The 13,727-nt window shown below is 42.6% G+C and overlaps 1 long non-coding RNA gene and 1 other non-coding gene across 2 annotated transcripts in view; one reads left to right on the top strand and one right to left on the bottom strand.

Moving 5' to 3' along the window:
* LOC129482932 (uncharacterized) overlaps positions 1 to 13,727 on the top strand; it is a 130,958-nt gene that overhangs the window by 62,986 nt on the left and 54,245 nt on the right. The window lies entirely within an intron of this gene.
* Positions 10,416 to 10,550, bottom strand: LOC129483755 (small nucleolar RNA SNORA70). Its single transcript, XR_008658252.1, has one exon. It is a non-coding gene; the product is annotated as a small nucleolar RNA SNORA70 (small nucleolar RNA).

Below are 13,727 nucleotides of genomic sequence, written 5' to 3'. Positions count from 1 at the left end.
GGAAGGAGAGGTGCTGAGAGTACCCTGAGCTTGTGACTAAGAACTAGGGAAGCAAACGAGTCAAAGAGGAGGGAGGGTATTTCCAGCATGCAAGCACTTCAGTGAAAATACACCCGAAGCGAATGCCTTTCCCAGGGAGTATCTTTGGACCTGATTCAGGATTTGAAATGGAGTTTCTTTCCTTCTTCCTTTATCCACTTGTCTGGGAAAGCATCTGAATAATAGGCAGTGCTGCTTTAGGTCTGAGTATGACCCAGCTAGAGGTCAATTCAATTTACAAGATACTCGCTTTATGTCATTGCACCATTAAAAATAATTGCAAAACCGTAATTACTTTTGCACCAATGTAATAATTAAAAAACAAACATCCCTCCACCCCCCCCCCAACTTCCCAGAACATTTCTTTTAGTATTGCCTCTTTTCATGGATAGATATGTTTGGAGACAAATGTTCAAAAAATCATTCTAATGCCTCAGTAGGTACAGAGAAGTACTTGGTAGGTACTGAAGAGGCACTGTCAGATTGTTGTATAATCATAGAGGATCATAAAAAATGACACTGCCAACGCCCTATGTATAAAGGGGTTGTACTTTAAAATTTTTGGGTCTCAAAATACATTTTCTAATTAAAATGTTTTACATGGCGGTTAGTTTTCTGAGTTAGCCCATAATATTCCTTCCTATTTTATCATATTCCTTTATCATTTGAGCCATCTATGGTTATTATAAAAAATATAGACAAGGCACAATGGCGCACGCCTGTAATCCCAGCACTTTGGGAGGTTGAAGTTGGAGGATCGTTTGAGGCCAGGAGTTTGAGACCAGCCTGGGCAACATAGTGAGGCTGGATCTCTACAAAAAAAAAAGTTTTAAAGCTAGCCTGGCATGGTGGTATGGACCTGTAGTCCTAGCTACTCAGATGGCTGAGGTGGAACGATCGCCTGAGCTCAGGAGTTTGAGGCTGCAGTGAGCTATGGTCATGCCACTGCATTCCAGCCTAGGTGACATTGTGAGACTCTATCGCTATAAATAAATTAATAAATAAAATAAATAGAGAGAAATATATTATAATCTCCCCAAATTTCATCCCCAGATACAACCATTGTCAACATTTTTGTACCAATATTTTTTTCTATGCATTACCAAAAAGTTGTCATAATTTTAAATTCTTCACAGTGACTAGGTGCTAAAGACTTTAGGTGACCTGACTTTAGGTGACTCCTCTTGTCTGTGTTCTGCTGTCACTGACCCAAGGCAGAGCAATTTTTTTCTTTTTTTTTTTTTTTTTTTTTGAGACAGTCTCGCTCTGTTCCCCAGGCTGGAGTGCAGTGGTGCAATTTCGGCTCACTGCAACCTCCACCTCCTGGGTTCAAGTGATTCTTGTGCTTCAGCCTCCTGAGTAGCTGGGACTACAGGTGCATGCCACCACACCTGGCTAATTGTTTATATTTTTAGTAGAGACGGGGCTTCTCCATGTTGGCCAGGCTGGTCTCGAATTCCTGACCTCAGGTGATCCACCTTCCTCAGCCTCCCAAAGTGCTGGGATTATAGGCGTGAGCCACTGCGCCCGGCCGGCAGAACAATTTTTACCTGTTCTCTGAAGATTTTCCAGCTCACTCCAGGCAACATGGTTTCTCCATTTCCTGACTGCCGGGGTGCTGGGGGGCATCATCACCAGGTTTTCAAGTATGTTCTATGTTCTACGATGGTTTCCTGTTGTTAACCCTTTCATCTTACTATTTCTTTGAGAGTAGAAGCCATGCTTTAGTAAGTGCTTAATAACACCCAATAAATATTTGTCGACTAGTCCATTAGTTGAAGTCTAGCCCCCTAAGCCTCCGTTTTTCCCCAGGAAACTGTCAGTCCCTAACTCCGTCGCTTGCCTTCACAAGCTAATAGCCACACTACAGAAAAGGACTAAAGAGGCAGGATTGGGCCCCAGATATGGATAAATCATTGTGGCCAGATATATTTTAGGACAAAAGTGGGAACTTGGGTTCTTGGTTTTGGAGAGCTCATTGACTATAGAGTCCTGCAAACATTTTTGTACTTAAGTGTCATTTTAAAGCTCAAGTTGGTTTCTCTACATGATATGGTCTTTTTCTCCCTACCTTGGGAAATTAGTGTTATTTTAAAAATGGTCTTAAAACATATTGAAGCCCACTTGTTTTTCATAAGGAAACATGAAAAATGTTCAGACTTCACCAGTGGTTAAACAACGCAAATGGTGGCAACTTATATAATTAGCCGACCTGTTTTTTTTTTTTTTTTTTTTTTTGAGACAGAGTCTCGCTGTCTCCCAGGCTGGAGTGTAGTGGCGAGATCTTAGCTCACTGCAGGCTCCGCCCCCCGGGGATCACGCCATTCTCCTGCCTCAGCCTCCCGAGTAGCTGGGACTACAGGTGCCCACCACCTCGCCCGGCTAATTTTTTGTATTTTTAGTAGAGACGGGGTTTCACTGTGTTAGCCAGGATGGTCTCGTCTCCTGACCTCCTGATCCGCCCGCCTCGGCCTCCCAAAGTGCTGGGATTACAGGCGTGAGCCACCGCGCCCGGCCTAGCCAACCTGTTTTAAAATGAAATTTTGCTGTGCTGCTGAGGTCTTGGCAAAGTGCTACATCCATATGTACCCAGTTACAACGTAAGTTCGTTCAACCCTTTGAAAAGCAGGTAGCAATTCTGATCTAAGAACCATAAAAATATTTATTTCTTTATTTTTGATCAAATAGTCCTGGGTTTTGGAATCTATCCTAGACAAAGCATCTAAAGGGAGTTGAATGCTCTGTGTTTGAAAATGTTCACTTTAATCTTTATTTTTATCATTGAAAACTGGGAAACAAGCTACTAATAACTACCACTTGTCTGGCTCTGCAGTTCACAAGCAGCTGTCACATGTATCATTTCCTTTGATTTTACCGTGGCCCTGGGAAGTAGGTGCGGTTGTGACCCTTGCTTCATGGATGAAGAGATGTGTTCAGAGTGGTTAAGGTACACAGATCACATTGTTGGAATAAAAGCAGAACAAAGCTGAGGTTTTCTGATTCCAGGGGCTGATCCTGCAGTATGACATCCCTTTATATCTGTGTCCGGCAACAGGGTAAATGTTAACACAGGAACGTGAGTGTAAGTATCTAGCATTAACATACTTATTTTGAAAGCAACATAGCAATATTAAAAAATACTTGGCTGAAAAAAAGTAGAAAAAAATCACATATTTGCTGTAATTATTACATAAAATTAGATAGCCATAATAAGGGCTGGAAGGGAAAGGAAGAAATGAAAGTCATTGAGAGGTTTCCTTTCATTTTAGTATCACTGTGCTTATCATTTCATATTGCTGGGAACCATCTGGCACTCTTTGGCTCTTGAATGGAATCGTAATTTTCTTAGGAAAAGTTATATATATAGAAAGGCATTCCACCGGGTTGCACTCGCTTTGAGAACACTAAATATAAAAGTTCCTGGAATTATAGATTCACAGAGTCACAAAGGCCTATGAGGGAAGGACCGGTGCTGGTGGCAGAGAGAGGCTGAGCCCAGCAGTCCCCAGCCCATGTTCTGCCTGTTTCATCTCAATGACACTTGGGAAGCGAACCTTGTGTGGAGCACGGAGGGGTGGGACCTCCTTGTGAGGCTGACAAAAGAGGGCTGGGCTTGCCAAATGAAATCAGGCCTTGGGAGGGTGGAGGAGCCTCCATTGTCCTCAGCACCAGTGATTAAATGCCGGATTACAGCGGAAACATTCTTTCCATCCTCCCCAGCCCCCAACCCATCAGGCCCATTCACAAGGCTCCTTCCCCAAAATATTGGCCAGGGTGCCTTCTATTTATCACCCTCACAGAGGACATTACAACCCACACAAAGGGGCTTCAGGAGGCTAATGTAAACCAGGTAATAGAAGAAATCAAGAGCTAACACCTTAAAAATGCCACAGGGGCTGTGGGGCAAAGGAAAAGACATACGGTGTGAAAGCACCTCCCAGACGCTGCCCCGCTCTCACGCTCTGCCTGTAGTTGGCCCTCGGTTATTTTCTTGTACCTTCTACTGGCCAGGCACTCATGCCTTGCTGCACATCTAGCTAGTTTTCTCTCTTTTCCAGACGAGACATGTCATGTCGGGTAGCATCATTTGCAACAGCCTGGTCATCCAGCTGACATGGATATTCGGTTCTCCTTTGTTACTAAGACCTTGCCTTTCCAGGAGCATCCACATAGACTCTGCCAGAATGCCATCAGACTAGGCTAGTATCTTGGGCTCAGCTTAATATTTCCTCAGCCTGACATATTGGATCACAGCAGTTAGGACAGAAATTTTGAAAGGTTGGGGAGAGAGCTGTATGGGAATAGTGCCTGGAATAAATAGATACAAACATTTTAGAACTACTGCATAGACCTAGATGTTCATCTAAGTATTCATTTGCTTTTTAAAAGGAAAATATTGTGAAGTGTCTTCAAAATAGGAGGCAGTGAGTAAATACATGCTGCAGGTGGAATAAACGAGTGACTTAGGGAATCAGAACACAAACTGTCATGCCAGATTGCTTGGACTTTGTGACTTACTACCTATGTGACCTTGAATAAGCTCAGTTTCCTTGTCTGAAAAGTGGAGATAATGATGATGATAATAATGATAGTACTTGCCTCACAGGATTTTTCTGAGGATTGAAAGCATTATGTAACAAGCTCTCAGATCATCATCTATTATAAAATACATGCTGTAAGAAGTGTGAGCTACTATTATTATTATTACTTGCTTACAGCAAATAAATCCTAGAGGTGTATTAGCAGCACCAACTTTCCTACAGAGCCAAAGAATATAGAAATGCCAGTATGGAGAGGGATAATTCTGATTATTTCTTTTTTTTTTTTTTTTGAGACGTAGTCTTGCTGTCTCCCAGGCTGGAGTGCAGTGGTGCACTGCAGCTCACTGCAACCTCTGCCTCCTGGGTTCAAGCAATTCTACTGCCTCAGCCTCCCAAGTAGCTGGGACTACAGGCGCATGCCACCATGCCCAGCTAATTTTTTGTATTATAGTAGAGATGGAGTTTCACAGCATTGCCCAGGCTGGTCTCAAACTTCTGAGCTCAGGTAATCTCCCCACCTCAGCCTCCCAAAATGCTGGGATTACAGGCATGAGCCACCACACCTGGCCTTGATTATCTCTTTATACTGTATGTCTTTAAGTACAATTCTTAAAGAAAATACTAGCACAAAGAATTTAGAAATTTATTAAAATGCAAAAATCATAGGAATGCAAGGAAGGCTTGCTATTATGAAGTTTATTATCATAATTTACTATATTAATAGGTAAGAGAAGAAAAAACCCATAATTATATTTTTGTGACTCAAATAGCTTTTGTTGTCAAAATTTGACAATCATTTCTTCATTTTAAAGTTTCAATTAGGAATAGATTCTGGACACAATAAATTAATATGTAAACACATATGCACATATTAATTGAAAAACCATCATGATGCTAAATGGCAAAATGCTAAAACCATTTTTTCCGTTATTAAAGACAATATTGATCACCATGGAAACTATTTTTTAATACTGTTCTAGGAGTACTAGCCAGTGCAATTAGATAAGAGGAAAAAAGCTGTAAATACGGGGAAAAATTATTTGCAGATTATATCATTATATATCTCTAAAATCCATATAAATCAATTGAAAAGCTGTTAGAAATAATATGACTAAGTACCTGGTTATAAAGTTAGTTATACAAAAAGTAATAGGCTTTTTCTGTACATAAATATAATGGGATGAAATTGATCAATTTCAAGTCTGATTGGCTGGATGATTTTTTTTTTTCCTCTGCAAACCAGACCTTCTCTGCCTCTGAGCAGTGGTCTGTAACAGGATGAATTTCTGTTGGATCAGCTGAAGTGGTGGCTTGGGCAGCGAGGCAATTCTTCATCAAGACATACCTTTTTGTTGCTTCTAATTACCTGCTGGCAGGAACTAAAAGTGTGTCTGTTGTATGCATGCCATGTGTGTCAAATTAGAGTCTTTGAAGTTGTTCAAATGAAGAGGATTAGTTATAGTTGTAGGGAGATATAAAGACTAAGCCAAAGAAGCAGAGTTCATCTGCCTTCACACTTCACCCATCTGTTAACCCGGCTGAGACACATTTTCTTGTAGCATTAGTATTTTATGCACTATTTTTCTTGATATAGTAACAGATTTAATTACTTCTTTATGGTAATAGATCGCTTGTATCCATAAAGAAAGAACATATTCCATCATTACCTTAATATCATGTCTAATACAGAGTGGCCGTACAATCAGAAAGTCATTTCTCAGACCACTAAACTTATACATAAACGTTAAACACTGTGTATTACTTTTAAGCTTACTTTTGATCTGCTATCAAACCTAAGAAGTTGTTTTATTATGATTAACGCTATATAAGTTAATTTTTTCCTCTAAAATGTGTTTTAAAGGCTGAAGCTGTATTTGACATCATTTTTAAAGCTATGTGATTTATTCTTTTTTATTCTCCACTATCAAATATACGTATTTGAAGATATGTACGGTAATACCATTTTCAAGCACTAGCTAGTTTAAGGAGCATAGAGCACGGTAAATGATATAAAACTTCTATCACCCATAAACCCCAAACTCCTAGTACTGAATGCCCACATATATCATCCTTACTATCAGAGAAATTATGTTTATAACATATGCTGAGTTTGAGACCAGCCTGGGCAACATGGCAAAACCCCACCTCTATGAAAAACTATGAAAATCAGCCGGGTGTGGTGGCGCACCTGTAGTCCCAGCTATCTGGGGGGCTGAGATGGGAGGATAACCTGAGCCCTGGCAGGTCAAGGCTGCAGTGAGCCGTGATTCCAGCCTGGGTGACAGAGTGAGACCCTGTCTCAAAAAAAACAAAAGAGAAAAGCATTCAGCTTTTTGCTTCCTACATGTATGTCACCACATAAACAAAGGAAAGTGAGACTCAAGTTTACCATAAAAGAGTCCTTCACTGTAAGCAAATCCTCAACTGTTTTAGAAAAATGAGTTTATGATCACTATTATCTTGCTAAAAGGATTGTTTATTTCATCACAGGAACCTTCTACTAACCTCCTTTAGTCTAAAAAAGCTCTAATTTATTAAAAAAAAAGATCAATTTGATCCTTATAGTTTATCCATCCAATAATTTTTGGTTAATATTTGCACGGCAGATAAATCTTTACTTCCTTTATTTCTACCTCCTGTATTGAGTGCTTAATCAACTTTTAAATAAATTATCACATGTATATATACATAATAAGATTACTTAACATTCCTATGTTGAATTTTGAATTTCTTTCATTTGTTCATTCATTCTTCCATTCAACAGATATGGATTGCAAACCTACTACATGGCAAGCATAAGTGCCCCGGGGTTATGGCAGTGAACAAAATTCTTATCCTCATACAGTTTATATTCTGATCTGGTGGAGATGAGAAACTGGTGAACTTAAGCTTAAAATCAATCAGATGCTGAGTTTGTTATTAAAAAAAAGAAAAGAGAGCTCAGGTTAAATACATGCACTAGCTAATCTAAATCTTTCTTGGAAGTAGACTTGGTACTAGTCTCTCAATTATCAATCATTTGGGCATTCTGTGATGATTTTGTTATATCCTTAATTGCATTGCACAAATGGAAAAAAAATTATCTCTTCCAATTGCTGTTCCCATCTGATGAGTCCTTCATGGGAGCAACAAGCAGCTGATTTGCCATCGGCTTTGTACCAGTGTAGGGGCTATTTTGGCAACAACATATGCTTTGGTGTCAGAGTAACTGACCTTCGAATCTTAGCTCTTACTATGATATTGGGCAAGTTACTTGATTTCTCTGAGCCCATTCTTCCATCTGTTAAACAGGCATATTAATCCTCCTTTAAAGGAGTATAATTCAGATTAATGAAATAATCGGTGTATAGTACCTGGCAGGTCAGAGCTCCCCTACCCAAGGTCCCCATTCAGTGGCAGAGCCAGGATTAGATCCCACATCACCTCACTCTGGTGCCAGTCCTTGTCTCATACCATGTTTACATTTAATAATCTCTGGTGATTTTACTCACATGATGAGACAATAGATTTATTCATCATTTATTAAGAAGACATTGAACTCTTTGCTGTGCTGCCTCTTTGACCTCTCTGGGCCAAAATGAGGGAGTTGTATGAGGCTCCAGGGTCTCTTTTAACCATGCACTTCTATGACTCTATGTAGGGTGGCCAACCATCTTGATTTGCCTCAGACTCAGGGGTTTCCCTGGACAGGGACTTTCAGTACTAAAACTGGGAGAGTCAGAGAAAACTAGGATGGTTGTTCACCCTAACTCCAGGATTCTTCCACATTTGGTTTATTCTGTCAGCTTCCCTGATATACCTCTGAATACCCAAGATTGGACATGATCCTGCAAAAGAATTCAAACATCAAGTTAGCAAGCAGAGCTGCAGCCATGTGGCCTCTCCACTTCTTCATTCATTCCTTCTTCTGCCTCTGCAGTTTCCTATCTGGGTGCTGTTTTGGGAAACTGTTTTTCATCATTCATTGCTATGGTTTTAGTTTTGGTAGTTAGCCAGAGAGCAGCTGATCAGCCATGTCAGCAGACTAAGGAACACTCACAGAGATTTTCTTCTCTGCAAGGAAGGTTTGATGTCTCCGTTTACCTTGGGAAGAAAGCAGAATGTTCGCAATCTCACTGCCTCTAGTCTCTCTAGTGAATGTAAAGGCAAGTTCCTTCTCCCACTCCTCCTCTGCCTCTTCATTTTTATTCTCCTTCTCATTATTGTTATCATGACTACCAAAAGACAGTCACCTCTAGGGGAACAACTATCAAATGAGAACCTCTCAGAGCACGATGTTTTGATGCTGAGTGGAGGCTGCACACCTTGCGACCGCTCCCTGGTGGGAAGACCGGCTCTGCCTGCCCCAGCTGAGATATCACTTAACAGTGCAGGCTCTTCAGGGGCAGGGCCTGCTCAACATGTTTACAAGATGTGTAGCTATTAGCAACATCTTACAGCTCAGCTAATTAACAGGGAGAGTGCCTGATGAAGCCTGGCTCTAAAGAGGACCAAATTGCATCAGTGTTTGGGCTTTAAACTGATACCAAAAAATAACTCACCGCAGGTGTGTTTTGAGTCGCATCTTCCCCCAGCAGGTTGGTTGGTTGTTATGCTTCAGCTACCGCAGATCCCAAGGTGGCCCAAATGCCAGGGTTACGAGTTTATTAAGGTCATTTAAGTTGGTTACATGTAGCCATTATTTTAGCTGAGTGGTTAAGATCGTACACGGTCGCTGATATGGCTTGGACCTGCGTCCCCACCAAATCTCATATCAAATTGTGTGGTCTGGTGGGAGGTGATTGGCTCATGGGTGCTCATGAATTCTCATAAATGGTTTAGCACCACCCCCATGATGCTGTCCTCAGGATAGTGAGTGAGTTCTGGTGAGATCTGGTTGTTTAAAAGTGTGTAGCACCATCTCCCTCTCTCTCTCGTTCCTACTCCAGCCATGTGATGTGCCTGCTTTCCACTGCCCACCATCATTGGAAGTTTTCTGAGGCCTCTGCAGAAGCTGAGCAGATGCCAGCATCATGTTTTCTGGACAGCATGCGGAACTGTGAGCTAATCAAAACTCTTTTTTTTTGTTGTTTGAGACGGAGTCTCGCTCTGTCACTTAGGCTGGAGTGCAGTGGCATGATCTCAGCTCACTGGAACCCTGCCTCCCGGGTTCAAGCGATTCTCCTGCCTCAGCCTCCTGAGTAGCTGGGATTACAGGTGTTCGCCATCACACCCGACTAATTTTTGTATTTTTAGAAGAGACTGGGTTTTACAATGTTGGTCAGGTTGGTCTTGAACTCTTGACCTTGTGATCCACCTGCCTCCACCTCCCAAAGTGCTGGGATTACAAGTGTGAACCACCGCACCTGGCCTCAAAACTCTTCTTTGTAAATTATCTATTCTCAGGTATTTCTTCCTCTTTTTTTTTTTTTGGACAGGAAGTAGGATTTATTGGTGAATATTAAGAGGGGGCAGCACAGTGGAAGCCCTCATGAGTGCAGGGCCTGCCACTTGTCCAGAGGGCCACAACTGGGGATGTACTTGATCCCACAGCCATCTGGGATGAGCTGCTTCTCAGCCACCATGTCTTCAAATTCATCTGCATTGAACTTGGTGAATTCTCACTTCTTTGAGATGTGGATCTTCGGGGTGGCCAGGGAACTTGAACTTGGCCCTGCGCAGGGCCTCAATCACATGCTGCTTGTTCTGCAGCTTGGTGCAGATGGACACGATAACCATGGTACAATGTGAACCCCGGCCACAGTGCCCTGGGGCTTTCTGAAGGCACCTCGCATGTCTGTTTGGAGCCTACATTGGGGTAGTACAAGGTCAGAGATATGAACATCCACCTGAAGGGCCTGTCTCCAAGGTCCCTTAGAGCAATGCATACAAGAAACAGGCTGTGTACGCTACCAAGGAAGCTGCTGTTTGCAGCCATTGCACACCTGGCCCCTGTGAGGAAAGGAACTCAGTCAGCTTAATTGGCTGCAGATCGGATATTTCTTCATAGCAATGTGAGAACAAACTAATACAGTCGCCAACCCCCATGACTCCTATACCAGGAGCCACCTCGTCCTGCCACAGCTAAGGACATGATCTAAGTCTTGTCTTGGATGAGCTCACTCTCCACTCTGTGGCACACATGTTTTCCTTTCAAATGCCCCTGTTATTCAAGCGGGAATGAAATATTTCTCTCACTTTTCTGGTTGAAGTCTTTCCATGCTGAATTTTCTTAATCAGACCAGTAGGTGAGTTCCATTTCTTATAAAATCTTCCTTTTACCAATAATCTCTTCAGCAGATAATGACCTTAGCAACTGTTGACACAACTTCCTCTATTTGAAGTTTTAAAAGTTTTGTTTGGTTAAGAAAAATAACTTGGAATTTTGAGGTCATTTCTATTGCTACTCATGGATTGAATTGTCCTGGCTAGTGATTTATTGCTTTTTGCCCACTGGTAGGAAGGAGGTTCCTAATGTTGGAGGTGTGCCCTGGTGGGAGGTGATTGGCTCATGGGTGCTCATGAATTCTCATAAGTGGTTTGGCACCACCCCCTTGATGTTGTCCTCAGGATAGTGAGTGAGTTCTGGTGAGACCTGGTTGTTTAAAAGTGTGTAGCCCCTTCCCCCCCCTCCCTTGTTCCTACTCCAACCATGTGGTGTGCCTGCCTTCCACCATCCACCATCACTGGAAGTTTTCTGAGGCCTCTGCAGAAGCCTAGACATGGTAGAACCTATGTCTATTTTATGAAGGGTAAAATAGCACCCCTACGATACTGTATCATCCTGCCAGAGTTTAATAAATTGGGGTAAAAATCAGTATTTCCCAACTCTCAAGGGAAAAGGCTGTGTTATTTGTGAAGTATTATCAGTAGGATGATTTTACCAAGGCATCTTGGTTCATTCTCAGTGTTGAGGAGATTCCTATATCCACTGGGAAGCTGACCAGGCATCATCTAAGATCCTTTTCGGGGTAGAGAACATGCCAGCACCAGTGGCTACTCTTGGACAGAAGGGGAAGGTTGGTAAAGGAGTCAGCTGACAAGACTTTCACTTTTATTTTTATCCCCTTCAGTAGATTTTGAAAAATGAAAGTCATGTCTTGCTGTTGAATAATAATATCTTTTATTTAATTTTAATTTTTATTTTTGAGACAGTCTCGCTCTGTCACCAAGGCTGAAGTGCAGTGGTGCCATCTGAGCTCACTGCAACCTCCGCCTCCTGGGTTCAAGCAATTCTGGTGCCTCAGCCTCCCAAGTAGCTGAGATTACAGGCACCTGCCGCCATGCTGGATAATTTTTTTTATTTTAGAAAGACTGGGTTTCACCACGTTGCCCAGGGTGATCTTGAACTCCTGAGCTTAAGTGATCCTTCCTCCTTGGCCTCCCAAAATGCTGGGATTACAGGCATGGGCCACTGCGCCCGGCCAATAATCATATCTTTTTTCAGGCTGTGCTTCAAATGTTCCCTTAGTTCTCTTAGTTGTGTTTACCTCTGAGCAGACATAAAAGGGGGCTGTGGACTTAGGGCTGCCCCCTAGGAATGGTGGCACCTGTGTGGTCAGAAGTGACAAAGGGTCACATACAAACCAGAAGGTGGGAGGTGACTCATGGCAATTTCCACCCCTGCGCCAAGGCTGGTCAAGCCCTCTTGTTTTGGGGAGGGTGGGATAAGAGTTGCAGTTGGAAGACAGGAATATGGCTCAGGTGACCTGCTACCTATGACATCATTCCTTTCATGCTGAGCTCACAGGGTGGCTGCGAGGTTTGCTATTCACTAATCGCACGTTGGCTAATCCATCACGTTCATGGAGCAAAGGTCAGCCACATACATGCAAAATAGCAACCAAACATCGCTCCCAGTATTGCCTAATGACTTTCTCTTGAAAGTCAGACTTGGGCTGGCCTCACCTTCCAGTATCATCTAGCTGGTGCATCATAAACTACGAGGGTTCTACCGGAGCCACCAGAGGCTGACACAGCTGCCCTTCATCGGCTCCTCTATGAAGCTCTGTCCTCTGTCTCTCCTGAGAACATCCTCTCCCCCTCCAGCAGGTCTTCTAGCCACATATCTTTATTCTTGCCTTGATTCTAAAACCATCCCCAGTCTGCTTTTGCCTAATAGAGAGGGAGAAAAGTCTATTGCTTTCTTTTCTTTTATTCCTACTCCCCCTGGCTGTTTTTGAGTCAGGATCTTGCTTTGTCACCCAGGCTGAAGTGCAGTGAAGGAATCACAGCTCACCCACTGCAGCCTTGAACTCCTGGACATAGCCATCCTCTCATGTCAGCCTTCCAAGTAGCTAGGACTACAGATACATGCCACTATACCCAGCTAAGTTTTTATTAAACATTTTTTATAGAGACAGGGTCTAGTCTCAAGCTGGTCTCAAGCTCACTGCAGCTTCAAACTCCTGGCCTCTAGCCATCCTTCCACCTCGGCCTCCCAAAGTTCTGGGACTATAGGCGTGAGCCTCTGTATCCACTGGAAAGTCAGTTTCTAAGAGCTCAGCATCCATCCAGTGGGAGAGGTGAACATAGGCATCTCTCCTCTGTGATCACTGCCACTGCTATGGGAGAACAGGAAAAGATGGCAGTTGATTTCTGTCCTTTCATCATGAGTCCACCTACTCTCCTTCCCATCTCACATCCTGGACTTGCTTCTGACGACAACGTTATCAAGCCTGCAATTAAAAGCAACCACTTTTATGAGTCATTGTTTTGTGAAAGCAAATACCCTCAATATGTTGATTTAGAAGGTTTCAGGGGAGCCACCATGAGGCCACTTGTGCAATGCCAGGCTAACCACTTTTGAAAGAGGACCATATGCTGCCTTTACAACATCCCTTTGGTGTTTAATTTGATGAAACAATGTGCCACAATCAGCTGTGAGGACAGCAGCCGTGATTGATGGAGAGTGACTCACGTGGTCTGACTCTGATTTCAATATCACCGTGCTAATCCCATTATTCGCTTGAGTTGGCTTGTTTTGGGCTACCTTAAAAAAGTTATTTCTTTAATGGTCAAATTGCCGTGAGGTCTGGAAGATTTAATGTATCATAAAACTCATTAAATAACCAGCCTGGCAGCCCACACTACTGGGTAGTGTGTTAGCATATGGGAGATCCAAGCTGAAGACTTCAGCATTCATTTCAATGCCACCCAGCCAAAGCC

Source organism: Symphalangus syndactylus, chromosome 5 (genome assembly GCF_028878055.3).
Source record: "Symphalangus syndactylus isolate Jambi chromosome 5, NHGRI_mSymSyn1-v2.1_pri, whole genome shotgun sequence".
NCBI lineage: Eukaryota > Metazoa > Chordata > Mammalia > Primates > Hylobatidae > Symphalangus > Symphalangus syndactylus.
Note: the sequence above shows the minus strand (reverse complement) of the source record. Positions and strands in the feature narration are given on the sequence as shown.